This window comes from Taudactylus pleione, unplaced genomic scaffold (genome assembly GCF_031769625.1).
Source record: "Taudactylus pleione unplaced genomic scaffold, aTauple2 ptg000145l, whole genome shotgun sequence".
Lineage (NCBI taxonomy): Eukaryota > Metazoa > Chordata > Amphibia > Anura > Myobatrachidae > Taudactylus > Taudactylus pleione.
Window position 1 is genome coordinate 6,061,642 of NW_028284547.1, and position 23,347 is coordinate 6,084,988.

General features: G+C 38.8%; 3 pseudogenes; 1 reads left to right on the plus strand and 2 right to left on the minus strand.

Moving 5' to 3' along the window:
- The first annotated feature begins 7,639 nt into the window (after positions 1–7,639).
- LOC148522661 (uncharacterized) overlaps positions 7,640–23,347 on the plus strand; it is a 117,674-nt pseudogene continuing 101,966 nt past the window's right edge.
- LOC148522662 (5S ribosomal RNA) lies at positions 14,200–14,318 on the minus strand (annotated as a pseudogene).
- On the minus strand, positions 19,672–19,790 carry LOC148522663 (5S ribosomal RNA; annotated as a pseudogene).

A 23,347-nucleotide genomic window follows, 5' to 3' on the forward strand; every position in this document is an offset into this window, starting at 1 on the left:
GCAGTAAGGAAGGTTTTCTTTAAATAAAATTAAAATGTATACCAATGGAGGCAATTCAATTCAACGCAAATTGAATAGCGCTGGGAGGGAGCTCCCGGCTCTATTCAATTCAGTGTGCTGTGTGGTTGGAGAATGCCAGTTCTATGGGGGTCTATGGGCTTCTCTCTGCAAAGTGCTGATAGAGGCATTGAACCGGATCCCTCCCAGCACCCCCTCGTGGCGCATGTGTCCTTCTGCACAGAGGGATGCTGAAGGGGCTTCTGGGTCATAGACCCGGAAGTCCCTCCACCGCAAAGGGTCGCTCTTACCAACAGAGCAGTCCTTTGCGGGGATCATCATGCATACCGGTGTTACCAATGCCGGCATGCAAGTGATGACCGATGGAATGCATAGCGAGTGTGATGCATCTTGCATCCCACAAAGTACATATATGCACACATACATACAGTGTGCATGTATGTATGAGAGAGAGAGTATAGTGAACATATAAATATACTTACATATCACCACGTATATGCTGCGCTGTCCGGTGGCCAGGACCCGGGCTACCTCCAATGACATCAAACCACCTGACCACGGAGCCAGCGCATAAAATTGATGCCAGCGCCAGGCCAGCTCCAACATCAGGGAGCAGGAGACACCTGTGGATCGTGTCCCGGTAACCGGGCAATGTGCAGCCCAAAAACTGTAACATAAGACATAATTCAATGGACATCAGACATATACACTTATAATACACCTAACACCAATGATATACTTTTATACAGTCAATTATTGTCAATAATACAATATATATATATATATATATATATATATAAATATATATATATAAATACATACAGAATATATATGGGATGGGATTGTATTGCCGATGGCTGTTTAGCCAACGGTTCAAATCCCAACAGCAAGAGGCTGAAATCCCAACAGGGTGAGGTAAGTACCCTAACCCTCCCCTCTTCCCCCCTAACCCTCCCTATGGGAGAGACGTCATGATGAGACATCATGCTCATCATGACGTCTCTCCCATAGTGCCCGTGGGGAGAGCTGAGCTGAAGTTCAGGGGAGATCCAGCCTCCGGCTACTGCACAGTCCGCATCGTGGTGCACTGAGCTGAGCAGTCTGTGTTCAGCCAGTGCTGTGATTGGAGCCTGTGTAATGTGCTCTCCATGCATTACACAGGCTCTGATCACAGCACAGGCTGAACACAGACTGCTCAGCTCAGTAGATGATGCAGATTGTCTGTGCTAGGGGTGGTGATTACTCTCCCCTGGATCTTCCCCCCCCTGGATTCGGCCCTGGATCCGCCACTGGTACTGTGGGCCCCTGTCTGCCTTCTCCGCACACTGGGCCTGATTCAGAGAAGGTTGCTTTGACAGAGCACTCGCTCTGAATCAGGGCCAGTCTTTTTTTTCTTTAGAACGGCCTCCTGGCCGCTCACATAGCTGTGGGTGACCAGCCACAGCTATAGAGAGTGGCCAGGAAGATGGTCCTGATGGTCAAGACCATCGTGACCATCGGGCTTGCAACGAGACCCTTGTGGTAGGGTCTCATTGCCACAAGCCCCAGAGAGATTTTGGCTCAAGGGAACGCCTCCGTTTGGGCAGCCACTCCCCCGGCACACCCACCAAAGGGGGCTTGCTGTCACTCAACATCGACAGCATGCCCCCTTTGTTCGAGACCCGGAGCGACGGAGTGCCCATCGCAATCCAGGTCTTGTGCATGCACACTGGCCTAACATCGATCCGGTTGTGAGCGCACAGTGCTTGCGACCAGGTCTGAATAAGGCCCACTGTGCTCACACTCCTGGGAGTATACTATGTGTGAGCACTCCATGCCCCAATGCTGCTCTACACCCTGGGCCCACAGTCACTCACCCACATCCTGGTCATACGGGCTGGAGCTGAATAGCAGCATGGTATGGGGCTGCAGGGGGAAGTGCATCTGTGTAGTATTCGGCTCCTGTCAGACACTTCTTTTTCTTCCCAGTCCAACTTATCCTCTGTTCACAGCATTCAGCAACACCAGCAGCTTCTGTGTGCCCCGGGATGCCCCACCGCCTGACTCACCGCTCTCCCACAGCCGCCTCCCCACACGCATGAAAACCATGCTCACCGCTGTCAGACACGTCATGCAATGTCTGCACCAGCAGCCTGCAGCTCCCACGAGGACTTCAGGAGTTTGCTTCTTTGCATAACCCAGCCCATCCTGAACAGCCATCCAATCATGCGGTTGGCTGGTTGGACATACACACCACGATGCCAAATATATCAGAAGATATATTGGGCATTGGCTGTGCAGCAGGGCCGACACAAAATGTTTGTGAATGACGTCATTCACAGACATATTGTCTGTACACACTGGCCGACCTGCACAAGATATATTGGCTGATCAATTGATCACCAATATATCTGCCATTGTGTAGCCAGCTTAAGAAACCCATATTAATCCTTTTTATCACAGAGTCTTTTAGAGCATGAAAAATATACCTTCATTTAGGTTTGGACAAACTTTTGACTACTAATGTATATATATATATATATATATATATATATATATATATATAGGTTTAATTATGTAACTATTTACAGTTACTAATTGTGAGGATCCTGCTGATATGTAGAACAGGTCTTTTTGCTGATACTCTGCCCAAACAATAGGTGACTCCTAAACAAAAGTTCCTTGTTTGACATAACAGGATACCAGAGGCTGCTATGATCTAATTAGAATACAAGGTGTTACCCCTGCTAAATTGTAATTAGCATTTCCCAATGTAGAAAGTTACCTTAGGAATATTTACACCTCATTTATAAGACAAGGAGCTAAGCATGAGAAGCTGCTTTGTTATATAAACATAAACTAATGTTATGAGACCCTAATTTACATGTCACCTCTCCGTGTAAGAATTCTGACTAGACTTCCTGGGAACTACTGGGGAGAGATGGGGGAATGACTATAAATAGGCTGTAGCATACTACTGATAGCTGATGGAAGAGCTGCTGGTTTAGATGCTGGTTGGAGAGCTGGACGGATGGAGGAGTAAGAAAGAGACAGATGAAAGAATTTTCATAGTAAGGTAATTATATTACACATACAAATATATTGATATATATTATAACAGTTGTAGACATTTTCCCTGCTATAGAGATGTACGCTATTCTGTGCAATATTATGCTAATGACATAGGAGTTATCCATCCTATTGGCACTTCATACTGGCTGTCCTTATCAGCTGCTGCATCCATAGATGCAGCATCAGATCATCTGTGTGAACAATGACCTTCTGAGAAACCCTCATAACCAGGGAATTCACTCTGCTTAAGCTAGTAAAGCTGCATCCAAGGACACAGTCACTGACTTTAGCACACCCAGAAAATAGGGGTGACATGCATTGCTGCCTGTCAACTAACAATTAGGGCACTGTAAGTAATCTTGTAGAACAATATCTGCACATAAGCAGTTTAGCATCTGCACTTTGCCCATGAAGGGCTTGTGCATAATGTAGCCTACATTGTGAACAAGCCCTGAATGGATACAATGCATATCTCTCATTGACACCCAGTCATTGCAGAGGGGACTGCTGCTTGGAAATTTTTTGAACTGAGCTTACAGGTACTTCCCCCTTCAGGGGTGTTCTGGACCTGGGTGCAGGGGGACATAAGTCCCCCAACCCAATCTCATATTGGTCTGCCATGTACCAGTCAGTGAGCCACATTAGTGTTTCCCTACACTTTGGTGTTCAGCTCATCGGTTCTAGTGCACATCACAATAAAGCTTCTTCCAGTTCCACTGCACAGCTGGCTGATATTTGTGTTCTGTAATTACGGGGCTCATAATGACAAAATAGAAATAACAGTCTCTCCTCAAATGGAGCAAGAAGAAACCATAGGTGGAACCATAGGTTGGTCCAGGAGTTTACAGGACATCTCACCAGTGCCTCTTCAATCACCAGCATTCACTGCCAGTTCCATGTATCTGCAGTCCGCATTTTAATGCAGCATAAGATGCCAGTCAGGACTCAATAGATCATCATTCACTGGAGTGACTACAGCAAAGTCACGATCAATGGAGGATTACTCTGTTGAAGAGCAGATCCTCTTTCTGTTTCCAAGTGATATAATGCAGTCTGCCTCTATACAAAGCCCATACACAGTGATCCCTATAGATGCAGCACTGACACAGCAGCCAGGTAGCCTCCCTTGGTAGTCCAGATCACAGGTTACAACAGGACCTGGAGCTCTACATAGAGAGTCAAGAAATACAGGGGTCATATGGGTATTTAAACCAATAACTGCCTGTCTAGCTATTATGAGAGTACAAGTCCCAGCACTTCTTGTCAACTGGATATGCTGGGACTTGTAGTGCCAAGGCAATGAGAGGGGCCCTGAGAAAATACAAATGTTTTTTTTTCTATATTTGTACTTTGCTTTTAATACATTTCATTTAATTGCAACATTTACATGAATTTGTATTTCTTACTTTTTAGTCTGCTTTCGTAAAATATGTGTATATATATATATATATATGTCCATCACTCACATAAATTAAACCTATAGCAGACCCCGGTGCCCTCATTAGTACATCAATATGTGCAACTTGCTTGTTAGGTTGCAGTCATAGTGCTTAAATATACACTGTGTCAATACATGTATACATTTGGGCATATGTGGCATATTTAGCAATTATTAGATCCTAGACCTGATAGTTATAACTTCTTATTGTTACTATTTGCTGCAATAAGTAATTAAATACAGCCATCATGGCACTAAACACTTGCATGGACAGGGGCTCAGATAGGAGCCCATCCCTGCAATGTGTACAAGTAAAGTAATCACAATTATGATTTCTTTATTTCTTTTGCTAGTAGCCATTGCACTACTGAACTTGTGCAGTCTGATCACTGTGCATGCACTAGTGGTGAGTGCCAGGTAGGGATCCTACCGTTCCTTCTCCCATAACTTTTTTTGTAAAATGTAGCCTGTAGACTACAATGTTTGTCTTTATCATCTAATTGTCATGAAACATAGTGGCAAACTTCCAAGGTTACATATGTTCTAGCAAAGTGTTGGAACTGGGACCACCAATCATTTAATGTCTAGTTTCCCTATGATTATGACAAATATGACATTGCATTGCTAAAGGGAATAATAGCCAGTAACATGACTGTTGCACTTAGCTAAGAGCCTATGCTTACTGCCTTTATCCTCCAGCACACAGCCACTTGCACCATGTTCAAGTCAAGTTACAGCGCATTTCATCTCCAGGAGTCAGGAAAACTGAAGGCAGGGCCATAAGAAGGATGGGCCTCTGCTATTTGCCAGTGCTGTGAGCTTGCCTCTATAGCTACAGTTTGCCAGCCAGCCCCTGTTCTCCTTTCACACGCACCCAAGCATTTGGTCCACTGGGTATTTACCTGTAAATTACTAGTATCAGCAAATTTTCTAGCTAACATACTACAAACAACAGAAGTGATTCTCTTCCCTATACTTTCTGTCTATATACCATATTCCTGTGGTTCTCTCATCCACCATTTGCTTCCCTGCAAAGAAACCCTAGAATATAAGAACTAGACAATGCTTCATTCACTACCCTTTCTATCTCACAGTTATTATGTCTTTGGGCAGTTAGGATAGAGTTATAGTTTGCTACTGCAAATCTTATGAACATACATCTCTCAGTTTAATGCACTGTGTACTTTTCTGATATCAGTGTACTACACAATGACTAACTTAAAACTATTGGCTGTTGCTAGTTGCTGGAAGATATTTATTCAGTTTGTATTAATCTGCAAGTGTATTTTTGTTGTGATTTGGTAAGCAATAGGATTTATGTTTTCTTTAACCTATTACACTAAAATCTTTTGCTTATACATCTATTAAACACCTTTTAGATAATATTTTGTTTAATAAACAGATACTGACATTTCTATTAAAATGTATTTATATATTTTATGTTCCTCTAATATTTTTAATCAACAAAATAAACTATTTTCTGGTATTTACACAATCAAATTATGATGAACACAAAATTAAATTATAGTAATATGTAAAGAAACTAATATACTTTCTCACAATATACATAAATTATGTTCATGCAGAAATTGTGTTATGTGTTGCTATAAAACTTCTTTTTACATTTTATTAAACTAACTTTTCTTCAAAGAATTGCTCAAAAAAAGCTTTTCTTCTTTTTTTTGCACTCTGCACAAAACAAATTTTGTGTATCTGAATTTATACTTTGGGGAGCAATGCCATCTCCACAATGTAGCAGTTTATTTAACAGTCTACTCTAGTTTTTCCGAACAACCCGATTCCTCTAAACACATCACATTTACAGACAGTGAAAGGGGTGTGTAATGTATAATCTACACATTCTGAGGTCACATTATGAGGATTATACAATTTGCATAGTAACATTAATAAACCATGTGTACTATATAAGTATTGGTATCTGCTGCAGGAGGGAAGAGGTCTCTTTGATGTACATTTGTCTGTATTATGACCAGGGTTTCTCTGCATGGTGGTCAGCAGGTGTTACCTTTGAGGATGTTATGGCGGGGGGCATCTGGCAGTAGTGCTGGTGCCTGGCGGGGAGCATTGGCTGTGCACAGTCCTGTATGGGCTTATTGTCACTCTGTGCTGGTTAGGCCTCATTGTGCTTCCGTTCTTCTCTGGCATGGGCACCGCCATCTTGCTTTTGGCCATGTGACCTAGTCGGCCAATCCTGGGGTGTCACATGCTCAATCTCTGACTAGTCACGGCTTAGCACTGGGTATTTGGTGGAGTTCAAAGCTCCTTTGCATTGCCAGTGCAACTTGTTTCTCAGTGCAAGCTGAGAGAGAGTTCCTGAGCTTGTCCACCTGCATGTTGGATCTCTGCCTATGCCTGCTTTACCTGACCTGCTCCATACCCTGCTGTAATCCCCTGCCTCCTCCTTGCCTCTCCCTTGCCTGAGTACCTGTATCAGCTGCTACCCTGCACCCTGCATCCACTTACATTTCCTCTGGCAATTCACTTCAGCCTGCAATTCACTTCAGCCTGTAATTCATTTCAGCCTCACAAAACGTGGAATACTGGACTGCCATCTGTTTTCACTACCTGGACTTTTTCCCATTGCATCACTACAGTTCCCAAGTGCACTTTACTGCTAAATCTAGACTTTCTGTTTTGCCACATTCATGTCTGTTAAGCCACTCATTAAAAACTCCACGTTTATTTTTAAATCTGCTTCAGTGTCTGCTCCTATTACCACCCCAGGTCCACAACAAAACCAGAACCTCACAGTCTGAATATTGGGATATAGCAATCTGCAAACTTACACATATATTTAAAATAGGGGAAAAAAATTAGCCACATAAGTTAGTGTTTATAAAAATATATCAAGTTCTATATATAAAATAACACTATAACTATAAAAGTAGATTTACCCTAGTAACCTTTAAGCTTTTAAATATAATTTTTTTCTTACAGAACAAAAAAGGAGCAGGATTCCCCTGAAGAAGACTTTGTAGAAAGTGACATTGTTCTTTGATCAAGCCAACTAAAGACGTAATTTCTTCTGACATCTTTGGAGTAATCCCAAAATCTATTCTCATTTTAGGATAGGAGAAACCTTCTATAGCAAATTAATTTGTCATCTAATACATGATGAGTCTAATAGGAGAGAAACCACATCTGTGCTCTGAGTGTGACAAAAGTTTTACACATAAATCACAGCTACTCATACATCAGAGGATTCACACAGGAGAGAAACCATTTAAATGCTCTGAATGTAGCAATCATTTTACCCGAAAGTCATATCTTGTTACACATCAGAGGATTCACACAGGAGATAAACCATTTACATGTCCCGAATGTAGCAAGTGTTTCACCCAAAAGTCACATCTTGTTACACATCAGAGGATTCACACAGGAGATAAACCATTTACATGTCCCGAATGTAGCAAGTGTTTTACCCAAAAGTCACATCTTATCTGTCATCAGATGATTCACACAGGATATAAACCATTTAAATGCTCTGAATGTAGCAAGTGTTTTACTGAGAAGAGATGTCTTGTTCACCATCAAAGAAGTCACACAGGAGAGAAACCATTAAAATGCTCTTAATGTAGTAAGTGTTTTACACAAAAGTCACATCTTTTCAGTCATCAGAGTACACATACAGGAGATAAACTTTTAAATGCTCTGAATGTATTAAGTTTTTTACTGACATGAGAGATCTAGTTAGACATCAGAGGATTCACATGGTAGTGAAACTATATAAATGCAGGAAGTGTTTTACTAGATAGATAACACTTATTAATCACACAAGGAGTCACTGTGAGTAACTGAATGTAGAATGTGTTTTTTAAGATAACTTGTATAACTGTAATATGCTTACAAATGATATTTTCTTTATCTTCTGTATATGTTGTATATAATTCAATCTTGATAAAGCCTAAAGTTGAGAAACATATATAGTTGATCCTATGCACAAGTGTAATGTAATAAACAATGTGATTGGTGAAGCCCTCATAAATTGCCTAAATTATTATTTACTACCTTGGATAACCAGAATTGCCCTGGTTGAAGACTGGACCCTGACGTATACTCGCAGCCTTTATTTTTTTACATTGTCCTCATTGTCCTTACATTGATCCTGAAGAGGACCCCACTGATTGATAACATGCATTCAAACAGAGGCATAACTACTGTGTGTACAAATGGCAATGCTGCTATGGTGCCCAAGCTTCCTCTATGGCCCACCACTCCCCCTGCACCCAGTAATGCATATAAGGTGGGACAGAGTTTTCAAGGCTGCCAGGGGGGCTTAGGTGTCAGCGTTGTTAATTTAGTGCCAGCCTACCAGTTGCTAATAGCTGGAACACCAGCAGGCAGACAGAGAGATGCAGTGCTGACAGTTATGAGGCAATCAGTGCTTGCCCATTAGCATCCAATCCACAGTGGTGGCTCCTTATTGGCTGCCAGTCTGCAACCTACAATTGGATTGTGACCAAATCCAAATTTAAATTGCACTCGGTGCTGTCTGTCCATGCCTGTCCCTGCCTGCTGGTGTGCCAGCTGTAATTAGCTGGTATCCTAGCACAAAATCCACACCTGCTGTCTACTAATGGCACACATGGGAAGGCAAGAGGCTGCTGGAGGTACACAGGAATGTGAGTTGCTGGGGAGGGCCTATATGTAAAGTGCATTTCTGTGTAGTATAATGTTATAAGTGCCATTAATGTGTATCATAATGTGTAAGGAGCACTTCTATTGTGTGGAATAAAGTGTTAAATGGAGTACTAATACTATGGTGCATAATCTGGAAAAGGCATTTCTGTGCAGTATAATATGGAAGGGGTATTAATGTGTGGCATAATGTATAAGGGACACTACTACTGCTTGGCATAATGTTTATAAGGGATACTACTGGACTCTTAATGGCATTACATTAATGGGCTTTATGTGGGGGAAAGGTATTATTACCAGTTATTTATATAGTGCACACATTCTGTAGCGCACTACATAATTGGCCATTCACTTCAGTCCCTACCCCAGTGGAGCTTACAATCGATGTTCCACATCACATGCACACAGACATACACACTAGGGTTACATTTTGTTGGATGCCATTTTACCTACCAGTGTTGTATCAATGTAAATTCATTGCATACATGACTTCCACATGAGTTGGGTATTTTTACAATCAGGAAATTGATTTCCAATAATACTCTATATAAAGGCCCTGATCCAAATTTATTTTGTGAGCTTTTAGAATTTTTTTTGTATAATGGAAATCATTATTTGCAATTATCTGGGTGTGTGATAGGGTCCTCTGTGGCTCCATTGTATGATAATTAATTTATGTTTAGAGTTGAGGAAGATCTTTTTTTCTAAGACTCCTCTGTGTCTGAAAACATCTTGTACTATACGGGGTACATAGATGATATCCTGCTCATATTGACTGGGAGCAGGGATCACCTTTGTTCCATACTGGACAATCATTATGGCAGACAGGGTCCTATTCAATTGTCCTACAAAGTTGATACAAGGATTATTGAGTTTCTAGATGTTTCAATTCAAATTGTGAATAACAAACTTAATACATCTTTGTTTGTAAAGCCCACTGATCGTAACATCCATCTTTCCCCTACTAGTTTCCATCCAGATCCTGTCCATAAGGGTTTATTATTCTTGCAATTGTTGCAGGTACATCAAATTTATAACATGATCAGTACATTTGTAGAATAAGGTTATGAACTATATACTCTCCAAAGAAAATCAAAGATAAGGTGGTGGCCATTCCACGTAATTCCACATTATATTCTTAACCTCAAAAAATAACCAGTAACCAAATTACTTGGCCTAGCAGATTTAACACCGCTAGCTCCAAACCCATAATGCCATTAAAAATACTGTCCTTTAATAACTAGTGATAAAGATCTTAGTGGTTTACATGACAAAAAGCATTCTATCATGCTATTCCCTTGGTAAGAAGATCAGGAATTACCTGGTACATCCAGATGTGACCAATATGGGATAACAAGTTAAAAAAAATTTTTAGTCCCTTTGAAAGAAGGATGCTTTAAATGTGCAAGCTGTATCACCTGCACTTATATGACTACAGGTGCCACTATTAAACACTCCTACTCAGCTAAATCATTTAAGATACTTCAGCATTTATCTTGTATCAGCAAATGTGTAGTTTATGCTCTAATATGTCCCTGCAGGAAGTATTACATTGGGAAAATGGAGCATCATTTTAAAGATAGGATGGCAATGCACAGACCTGTGAAACGTGCTGCCACCCTTTCGGGTACTAGCGAACAACATGTAGTGACACATTTTGCCTCTGCAGGTCACTTTTTAACAGCTATGAAACATATTATCATAGATCAAGTTCCTCTAATAACAAGATGTGGCAATAGATCCAATTTGCACCTGCAGAAGGAAGCTAAGTGGATCTTTCTGTTAGATACTCTAAGGGCCGTATTCAATTAGCTGCAATAAGTCCAAATCCATGGAAAAGTATCGCGGGTGATGTCATTTTGCCAGGTGGAAACATATCTCCAAAAAAAAGTATGTTGGTGCTGCACTTATAAATAACAAATTCAAATATTAAATTAATTAATAACTTGGCATGGCAGAAAATAGAGTCAAGACACCAAATATGTGATTAAGAAATCTCTATTTATATTAATATTTAGCAATTGCAACAATACTACAATAACCAATATTTAAAAATACTTCTCTTAAAGAAGTCAATACAGACTAGTCTGAGTAATATATAGAGAAAGCAACAGCTGCTATATTTCTATTATATATATATAGAAAATATCCCTACTGGGGATCACATATACTTTTAAAACATATGAAAAACGTCCAAAAAACACAGTGATCTCACTGGACCATAATTCAATTGATAAAAATATTAATCCTTTATCTCCGACCTACAGGTTTTTGCGCAGGATATATATATATGTATATATATATATATTTTTAAGTCCTCCATATGAAGCGACGTGAGGTTTCTGGTGTAATCACCTCTAGGACTTAAAGCAATGTAGCACTTGTTGGTCTTTGTGGGATTAGCAGGATGGGCTGCTAATGTGGTTGCTTGCAATTTGGAACAGATGACACACTGATCTGCAGCCCCAACGGGTCCAGAGGCTATAATAGAGTCAACTTGTGACCGCCTTCACCTGTCCCCATGTTAATCCGATTCCAGCGTCACCAAGCCAAGCGTGGTAACTAAAAACTGACTAATTCTCAGCAGAGCGCAGTGCTGCTGCTGCCATGTCATTATTATAGCAGATGAATCAATGTATATTAGTAAGCAGTTTTGATGAATAAATACTGATGTGAGTGTAGCTAATATAATAATAAAGAGCATCTCAGGTATTGGTGATATGTACACAGATTATTTAAAAATGTATCCTAGAGATTAGAAATTGAACACATCTGCAGGCATCAAATATAAGACAATTGGTCTTGTCTATTATATACTATAGTAGCATGCATTTTGAGATTTGAATGTCAAAATATGCGAATTAATATCTGTGATTGGGGACACTAGCTATACCTTAAAAATAAATAATATTTTGAATAAAAGGGGTTTACAGGAATATTGGAATAAATGAAACACACATTGTACTACAAAAATAGAGCTTGATGTACGACTGTGAATGAGCTGAGACCTATTGCTACATATATTGCCAAGAGGGCAACATTTATATCAAACTCTGACTGAAATTCCTTGTAATAATACAAGACTATTACATAGTTTATTGCAAGAGTATACATAGTTAGAAGTATGTGATGATCAGCTCAGTCTGTACACAATAGTCACATGATACATGCTCATGAAACATGGACATAATATGAATTGTGAGGATCATAAATAGGCATGTAGCAGTTTGTTTTATACATTTTGTTACATTAATCACTATTTCTTTTATTATCCTTTTTTATATTTTCTAGTATTACATTCGATATATAACATACAGTATATACTGTGTATATATATATATATATATATATATATATTTATATCGAGAAGGGAGTTATTGACTGTGGGCGACCAACCTGCTAATAATAAATATTCACACAAATATATAAATATAAATAAAGTGCTGAGTGCCAAATAGTCCTAGCAGCATAGACCAATGAAGTGCTTAGTGCAATATAAATACTTTTAGCAGCATACAAAAATAAAGTGATAAAAGAAAGCTAGTACCATAAAAAATATTTAATAGGGTTTGACAAAAACAAGATAAATACGATAAAACACTGTGGTTCCTAATCAGGAGTAACCACCAGAGAGCAATAAATAACCGATCAAAATAAGATCAATTTAAGAGGTAAAAGAAGAGTTTTAGCTTATCTGAAAATCAATTTGAGAGGGCCTGGGTGTAAATCCCAAGGGCAAGTAATGAGTCCCAACACGTTTCGTCCATTGACTTCTTCCTGGGGATGAAGGTTAAGGAATGGTGATCACCTATTTATACTCCTTCTCCACCTTCTATTAGGGATAAAGAACTTCCGGGTCACAGTTCAAAAGTGCATCCGGGTTACATTCTAAGAGCTAAAAACTGGCTCAAAACTCAAGGGGGACACCTAATATCCAAGCGTCCATCATAGGTAATGTCCATATGGCAGTATCCTTAAAACCTTTTAGTTTGTTTTAACCATCCGGTTTGTAATAGTTATATGCCTCCGCCCTTTCATATGTGTACTTCCGCCAGGCTGATGACATCACGTCCGGTCAGACATCGCGTCCGGTCAGATGTCCCACTCCAGGATTGGCTAGCATACTCGTCTCGTCTTCCATCTGTCCCGCGTCATGTCCGGTCATGTGCTTCGCCACCAAGCATCATCGCGCCACCGTGTTCTCGCTTGTGTGATTGCGTCATACGTACGTGTGACGTGATCACGTGCATCGCTCCACGCCTCCTCCGATTGCACTTATCTGTTGTGTAGTTCAATTCCTGCACATCCACCAGCACCTGTGGGGAAAGAGTAGCTAACTTCCGCCCTTAGTCACCATCACTGCTGTCCATCGATTTTGATGCATTTCAATCATAATGGAACGGATCTATAAATGAATGGAGGCAGTAATAAATAAGCGGATCAATATATTTAAACACGGGGTTGTCCACCACTAATAACATTTTACTTAGTGTAAATCATCATATAGTGTAATTCAGTATTCTGAGTATCAGCCATAAATAATTAAGTCTGCAAGTTCTAACAAGAATGTAATTAACAAAATTAACAAAAGGTAAAGATAGAATCGATACCTAACATAAAGGATAGATCATCATTGAAAAAAATGAATGAATAATCATAGGTGTAAATTTCTACTGGAACAGTTAATTATGTCACTTCTTTTTTAGATTATGAGGGGATTGGAACTAATAGTGATTAGATCAAAAGTACATAAATGGGCTACAAGAGAAAGCTTCTGTTGTTTAAAGTTCACATTGGACCTAATATTCCTGGTGTTGTAAGTTATAGAAGTTCCTTTTCAGGTTGAATGTTTTTAATTAGTTGATGCATAGAATTCTTTCTTTCTTCTTCTTTTTGTATCTTTCTTGTTTCTTCTTTTTCTCTCTGTTTTTCTACTTTGTCTCTTCCATGTTTTCTTTTTCTATGTAGGACTGGATTTCGGTCTTAAGATGGATGCCTTCATGTGCTGGTAGAGGGAATGCCTAGAAACTCTTAAACTACAACACCTGGTATTCTCAGGAGGTCCCCCATCCCAGTACTAACAAGGCACAGTTGTGTATAGCTTCCAAGATCAGACAAGATTGGGCGCACACACACTGGTATGGTAGTAGGTATTTAAAAGGCTCCTCACCATTAAACCATCACTTAGAATGAACTGAAGGACAAAGCAAATCTACTACACCTGGTATTTTTTGGGGGTCTCCCTCCCAAGTACTATCCAGGCACAATTCAAATTACCCCATTTGGGCACCCATCAACAGATGGGAAATGATGTTATAGTAGTAGAAGAAACCGATTAGATACATCTCAAAGTCCTCTTTTTAAAGAAACGGTGCAATCTCGTAATAATCATTAAATCCTTTGGGGACCATTGTATCAAGAGTGAAAATCCAGTACATCTCAAGTTTAGACAGGAGGTTTCCTAAGTCACCCCCTCTTTCACTCAACTTGACATGTTCAATGGCCTTAAAGTTAAGAACTTCTGGATCGGAGTTATGTTTCTCAGAGAAATGTTTATACACTGCATGGCCTTCCACTTTATTCTTGATATTCCTAATGTGCTCTTGGACACGTATTTTCAATGTTCTTTTGGTTTTGCCAACATATTTTAGTCCGCAAGTACACTCCAACAAGTAGATGACAGATGTGGAATTACAGTTCATAAAACTTTTTATGGGGAACTCTTTTGAACCTGCTGAATTTGAAAAAGATTTACGCGCGGGATGTAAGTATTTACATACATTGCACCGCCCGCACTTATAGCTACCCCTGCAACTTTGAGTGCCATTCCCCATTTGCTTAACATTTTTGTGCAAAAGGCTGGGTGCTAGTAAGTCCTTTAGGTTTCTTGACTTCCTAAAAACAATCTGTGGTTTCGGTGGAAGAATCTCCTTCAGAACAGGGTCCATGAGGAGAATGTTCCAATTTTTTCTCAAGGATTTCTTTATTTTATTTTCATGTCCGTTGAACGTAGTAATGAATGGAACCAAATCAGCCTTGGACTTCTTATCCTTATACTCCAACAAGTTGTTTCTATCCAGAGATTTAGTTTTATTCAGGGCTTTTTCGAGAATCTCTTCAGGATAGTCTTTATCTCTAAATCTGTCTGCATATTGTTCCAATTCTTCATTGCATACTCTTCGGTCACTACAATTGCGTTTGATTCTGTAAAATTGGGAAAAAGGGATATTCTCCTTCCAACTATTTAGATGACAACTTTTGAAGTGCAAATATCTGTTGGCATCTACATGTTTAATAAAATTCTTAGTAGATATTTCGCCTCCATCTCCCATTAAAACCAAATCTAAAAATTCAACAGATTTATGGTTAAAATTCGAAGTGAATCTTAAATTCATGTTGTTGTTTGAAACCAGAGATAAAAACTGAAGAAAAACTTCTTCTTGTCCTTGCCAAATGATTAAAATGTCATCTATATATCTTTTGTAAAATATAATGTTATCTTTGTAGGGATTGTTACTGTAAATATAGTTTTTTTCCCAGCATCCCATAAACAGATTTGCGAAACTGGGAACAAAAGTAGTCCCCATTGCCGTACCACAGATTTGTTTATAAAATTTGTCTAAAAATTTAAAATAATTATGATTCAATATAAAAGATATGATGTCACATAAAAACTCCTTGTGCAGGTGGTCCACATTTCCATCCATCTCTAAAAATTCTCTTGTAGCATTGATACCTTTTGTGTGTTTGATACAAGTATAGAGTGTTTGTTCGTCAATTGTAACCCAATTATATTCTTCTATCCATTGTATCTCTTTCAAGGACTGTAATACATTAGTCATGTCTTTCAAATATGAATCTAACTCTTTCATGTATTTCTGTAGAAAAATGTCGACATATTTTGAAAGGTGTGATGTAAGTGACTCTATCCCGGCTATGATAGGTCTACCCGGTGGTTTCTCCAATGACTTATGTATTTTGGGTAAAAAATAAAAAATGGTGGTAATGGGGTTGTTTTTCATAGGAACTGAAATTCCTCCTTGGTGATAATTTTATTATGTAATCCGTAGACCAGGAGTGATCGTAATTCATCCGTGTATTCTTCTACTGGATCTCTCTCTAGCTTCTCATAAGAAACTGTATCACTGAGGAGTCTATTTGCTTCCTCATTATAGTATGATCGGTCCATCATCACCAACCCACCCCCTTTATAGGCAGGTTTTATAACAATATTCTGATTGTTTCTCAATTCCTTCAAAGCTTTCTTCTCTTGACCATTCAAATTGTGTTTCTTAATTGTCCCCACCTCTTTCTCACATAAGTCCTTTTTCACCATCTCATGGAATACATTAATATGACTACCCTTGGATTCAACAGGGTAATAGGTGGACTTCCCCTTCAGCCCAGATTTTGATGTGTTCTCATTCCAGTTTCGTATTGGTGTGTCCTGCTTCTTTAAAAAATGTCTCTTAAGAGTTAGGTTCCGAACAAATTCATTGAGATCTATGAACACGTCAAACTTCTTCATAGTAGTGGTAGGTGCGAACGACAGTCCTTTGCTAAGTAGGGAAGTTTCGGGTTTCTGTAAAACATGTTGTGAGAGGTTGAAAATACCTTTATCCTTTGGATCTATTGGAGGGTTCTCCTTTTTAGATTCCTTCCTCCTATTGCCCCGCTTTCCTCATCATCTCTGTACCTTCTTTTTAATGGTGACGCTGGATGAGTAGTTTCTCTTAGTGCAGTTTTTCTGTTGCTGAATGGATGGTCCTGTCCTGGTGATAAAAAAAGTTCACCATCACTGTTTGAATCTGTACGTTGGAGTGTGGAAAATCTATTTTTCATATGACTGGTTGCCTCCAGGGGATGAGACTTCTCCTCCTGTGGTTTCCTATAGCTGTTCCTCCTTCTAGGGGGTACTGTTCGCCAGAAGGTTTTTCCCAAGAATCTAATCTTTGTCCATTCCTTTCGTTCCTTCTAAACTTGCTCCATTTCTTAATTTGGTTCATCTCATAGTCCTTCTTGTCCCTGATGAATTTCTTTTCCTTGCCCTTCATCACACCCTCCTCAATTCTTTCAATCTTTTTGATGAGCACTTTCTCATTTTCCTTATATTCATCTTTATCCTTCACTTCTTCCATTTTAACCTCCATACCTTTAATTTCTTGTTCTAAGGTATTGAGTATAGTTTTCTTCTCTTCAATAATCAATCGCATCAGGTCTATGGAACATCTATGTAGAATGTCCTCCCAGTTTCTCATGAATTCTGGGTTTATCCAGACCAAAGGTGGGATTCTTTAATAATCTAAGTCCTCTAGGGATTCTGTTTACTGAAATATAATGTTCCAGTCCCTTTATGTCCCACCATGCTTTGATTTCCTTGGTGATCAATTTTTCAATGTCCCAGAACATGTTATCAATATTTTGAGTGGGGATATTATCACTGGGAACTACATTTTCATTGAATACCCTCTGACAATAATCACTTCTTTTGTTCAAACGGTCTCTATTTCTGAACATATTATTAAAAAGTGTATGTTGAGTGTATAGAAGTAGTGACTAAAAAATAATAAATAATAAATTGGTTTTGTACTGTCAGCCTTAATTCAACACCACCAAACAAACAATAATAGAAATAATTATGAATCCGGCGCCAGAACCTAAACCAATGAATAAACTACTGGTGCTTTGAACAATTGCAAGTATAACCCGAGGCGTATACCTAGGGTGTCTGCTCCTTAGTCAATAGTTTGTAGTGCTGGTGAATACACTACCTAGTAAATCGAGAAGGGAGTTATTGACTGTGGGTGACCAACCTGCTAATAATAAATATTCACACAAATATATAAATATAAATAAAGTGCTGAGTGCTAACGTGCTTGAATCAGCCTGAGCAAGTATACATAAATCATAAAGTGCTTAGTGCCAAATAGTCCTAGCAGCATAGACCAATGAAGTGCTTAGTGCAATATAAATACTTTTAGCAGCATACAAAAATAAAGTGATAAAAGAAAGCTAGTACCATAAAAAATATTTAATAGGGTTTGACAAAAACAAGATAAATACGATAAAACACTGTGGTTCCTAATCAGGAGTAACCACCAGAGAGCAATAAATAACCGATAAAAATAAGATCAATTTAAGAGGTAAAAGAAGAGTTTTAGCTTATCTGAAAATCAATTTGAGAGGGTCTGGGTGTAAATCCCAAGGGCAAGTAATGAGTTCCAACGCGTTTCATCCATTGACTTCTTCCTGGGGATGAAGGTTAAGGAATGGTGATCACCTATTTATACTCCTTCACCACCTTCTATTAGGGATAAAGAACTTCCGGGTCACAGTTCAAAAGTGCATCCGGGTTACATTCTAAGAGCTAAAAACTGGCTCAAAACTCAAGGGGGACACCTAATATCCAAGCGTCCATCATAGGTAATGTCCATATGGCAGTATCCTTAAAACCTTTTAGTTTGTTTTAACCATCCGGTTTGTAATAGTTATATGCCTCCGCCCTTTCATATGTGTACTTCCGCCAGGCTGATGACATCACGTCCGGTCAGACATCGCGTCCGGTCAGATGTCCCACTCCAGGATTGGCTAGCATACTCGTCTCGTCTTCCATCTGTCCCGCGTCATGTCCGGTCATGTGCTTCGCCACCAAGCATCATCGCGCCACCGTGTTCTCGCTTGCGTGATTGCGTCATACGTACGTGTGACGTGATCACGTGCACCGCTCCACGCCTCCTCCGATTGCACTTATCTGTTGTGTAGTTCAATTCCTGCACATCCACCAGCACCTGTGGGGAAAGAGTAGCTAACTTCCGCCCTTAGTCACCGTCACTGCTGTCCATCGATTTTGATGCATTTCAATCATAATGGAACGGATCTATAAATGAATGGAGGCAGTAATAAATAAGCGGATCAATATATTTAAACACGGGGTTGTCCACCACTAATAACATTTTACTTAGTGTATATCATCATATAGTGTAATTCAGTATTCTGAGTATCAGCCATAAATAATTAAGTCTGCAAGTTCTAACAAGAATGTAATTAACAAAATTAACAAAAGGTAAAGATAGAATCGATACCTAACATAAAGGATAGATCATCATTGAAAAAAATGAATGAATAATCATAGGTGTAAATTTCTACTGGAACAGTTAATTATGTCACTTCTTTTTTAGATTATGAGGGGATTGGAACTAATAGTGATTAGATCAAAAGTACATAAATGGGCTACAAGAGAAAGCTTCTGTTGTTTAAAGTTCACATTGGACCTAATATTCCTGGTGTTGTAAGTTATAGAAGTTCCTTTTCAGGTTGAATGTTTTTAATTAGTTGATGCATAGAATTCTTTCTTTCTTCTTCTTTTTGTATCTTTCTTGTTTCTTCTTTTTCTCTCTGTTTTTCTACTTTGTCTCTTCCATCTTTTCTTTTTCTATGTAGGACTGGATTTCGGTCTTAAGATGGATGCCTTCATGTGCTGGTAGAGGGAATGCCTAGAAACTCTTAAACTACAACACCTGGTATTCTCAGGAGGTCCCCCATCCCAGTACTAACAAGGCACAGTTGTGTATAGCTTCCAAGATCAGACGAGATTGGGCGCACACACACTGGTATGGTAGTAGGTATTTAAAAGGCTCCTCACCATTAAACCATCACTTAGAATGAACTGAAGGCAAAGCAAATCTACTACACCTGGTATTTTTTGGGGGTCTCCCTCCCAAGTACTATCCAGGCACAATTCAAATTACCCCATTTGGGCACCCATCAACAGATGGGAAATGATGTTATAGTAGTAGAAGAAACCGATTAGATACATCTCAAAGTCCTCTTTTTAAAGAAACGGTGCAATCTCGTAATAATCATTAAATCCTTTGGGGACCATTGTATCAAGAGTGAAAATCCAGTACATCTCAAGTTTAGACAGGAGGTTTCCTAAGTCACCCCCTCTTTCACTCAACTTGACATGTTCAATGGCCTTAAAGTTAAGAACTTCTGGATCGGAGTTATGTTTCTCAGAGAAATGTTTATACACTGCATGGCCTTCCACTTTATTCTTGATATTCCTAATGTGCTCTTGGACACGTATTTTCAATGTTCTTTTGGTTTTGCCAACATATTTTAGTCCGCAAGTACACTCCAACAAGTAGATGACAGATGTGGAATTACAGTTCATAAAACTTTTTATGGGGAACTCTTTTGAACCTGCTGAATTTGAAAAAGATTTACGCGCGGGATGTAAGTATTTACATACATTGCACCGCCCGCACTTATAGCTACCCCTGCAACTTCGAGTGCCATTCCCCATTTGCTTAACATTTTTGTGCAAAAGGCTGGGTGCTAGTAAGTCCTTTAGGTTTCTTGACTTCCTAAAAACAATCTGTGGTTTCGGTGGAAGAATCTCCTTCAGAACAGGGTCCATGAGGAGAATGTTCCAATTTTTTCTCAAGGATTTCTTTATTTTATTTTCATGTCCGTTGAACGTAGTAATGAATGGAACCAAATCAGCCTTGGACTTCTTATCCTTATACTCCAACAAGTTGTTTCTATCCAGAGATTTAGTTTTATTCAGGGCTTTTTCGAGAATCTCTTCAGGATAGTCTTTATCTCTAAATCTGTCTGCATATTGTTCCAATTCTTCATTGCATACTCTTTGGTCACTACAATTGCGTTTGATTCTGTAAAATTGGGAAAAAGGGATATTCTCCTTCCAACTATTTAGATGACAACTTTTGAAGTGCAAATATCTGTTGGCATCTACATGTTTAATAAAATTCTTAGTAGATATTTCGCCTCCATCTCCCATTAAAACCAAATCTAAAAATTCAACAGATTTATGGTTAAAATTCGAAGTGAATCTTAAATTCATGTTGTTGTTTGAAACCAGAGATAAAAACTGAAGAAAAACTTCTTCTTGCCCTTGCCAAATGATTAAAATGTCATCTATATATCTTTTGTAAAATATAATGTTATCTTTGTAGGGATTGTTACTGTAAATATAGTTTTTTTCCCAGCATCCCATAAACAGATTTGCGAAACTGGGAGCAAAAGTAGTCCCCATTGCCGTACCACAGATTTGTTTATAAAATTTGTCTAAAAATTTAAAATAATTATGATTCAATATAAAAGATATGATGTCACATAAAAACTCCTTGTGCAGGTGGTCCACATTTCCATCCATCTCTAAAAATTCTCTTGTAGCATTGATACCTTTTGTGTGTTCGATACAAGTATAGAGTGTTTGTTCGTCAATTGTAACCCAATTATATTCTTCTATCCATTGTATCTCTTTCAAGGACTGTAATACATTAGTCATGTCTTTCAAATATGAATCTAACTCTTTCACGTATTTCTGTAGAAAAATGTCGACATATTTTGAAAGGTGTGATGTAAGTGACTCTATCCCGGCTATGATAGGTCTACCCGGTGGTTTCTCCAATGACTTATGTATTTTGGGTAAAAAATAAAAAATGGTGGTAATGGGGTTGTTTTTCATAGGAACTGAAATTCCTCCTTGGTGATAATTTTATTATGTAATCCATAGACCAGGAGTGATCGTAATTCATCCGTGTATTCTTCTACTGGATCTCTCTCTAGCTTCTCATAAGAAACTGTATCACTGAGGAGTCTATTTGCTTCCTCATTATAGTATGATCGGTCCATCATCACCAACCCACCCCCTTTATAGGCAGGTTTTATAACAATATTCTGATTGTTTCTCAATTCCTTCAAAGCTTTCTTCTCTTGACCATTCAAATTGTGTTTCTTAATTGTCCCCACCTCTTTCTCACATAAGTCCTTTTTCACCATCTCATGGAATACATTAATATGACTACCCTTGGATTCAACAGGGTAATAGGTGGACTTCCCCTTCAGCCCAGATTTTGATGTGTTCTCATTCCAGTTTCGTATTGGTGTGTCCTGCTTCTTTAAAAAATGTCTCTTAAGAGTTAGGTTCCGAACAAATTCATTGAGATCTATGAACACGTCAAACTTCTTCATAGTAGTGGTAGGTGCGAACGACAGTCCTTTGCTAAGTAGGGAAGTTTCGGGTTTCTGTAAAACATGTTGTGAGAGGTTGAAAATACCTTTATCCTTTGGATCTATTGGAGGGTTCTCCTTTTTAGATTCCTTCCTCCTATTGCCCCGCTTTCCTCATCATCTCTGTACCTTCTTTTTAATGGTGACGCTGGATGAGTAGTTTCTCTTAGTGCAGTTTTTCTGTTGCTGAATGGATGGTCCTGTCCTGGTGATAAAAAAAGTTCACCATCACTGTTTGAATCTGTACGTTGGAGTGTGGAAAATCTATTTTTCATATGACTGGTTGCCTCCAGGGGATGAGACTTCTCCTCCTGTGGTTTCCTATAGCTGTTCCTCCTTCTAGGGGGTACTGTTCGCCAGAAGGTTTTTCCCAAGAATCTAATCTTTGTCCATTCCTTTCGTTCCTTCTAAACTTGCTCCATTTCTTAATTTGGTTCATCTCATAGTCCTTCTTGTCCCTGATGAATTTCTTTTCCTTGCCCTTCATCACACCCTCCTCAATTCTTTCAATCTTTTTGATGAGCACTTTCTCATTTTCCTTATATTCATCTTTATCCTTCACTTCTTCCATTTTAACCTCCATACCTTTAATTTCTTGTTCTAAGGTATTGAGTATAGTTTTCTTCTCTTCAATAATCAATCGCATCAGGTCTATGGAACATCTATGTAGAATGTCCTCCCAGTTTCTCATGAATTCTGGGTTTATCCAGACCAAAGGTGGGATTCTTTAATAATCTAAGTCCTCTAGGGATTCTGTTTACTGAAATATAATGTTCCAGTCCCTTTATGTCCCACCATGCTTTGATTTCCTTGGTGATCAATTTTTCAATGTCCCAGAACATGTTATCAATATTTTGAGTGGGGATATTATCACTGGGAACTACATTTTCATTGAATACCCTCTGACAATAATCACTTCTTTTGTTCAAACGGTCTCTATTTCTGAACATATTATTAAAAAGTGTATGTTGTGTGTATAGAAGTAGTGACTAAAAAATAATAAATAATAAATTGGTTTTGTACTGTCAGCCTTAATTCAACACCACCAAACAAACAATAATAGAAATAATTATGAATCCGGCGCCAGAACCTAAACCAATGAATAAACTACTGGTGCTTTGAACAATTGCAAGTATAACCCGA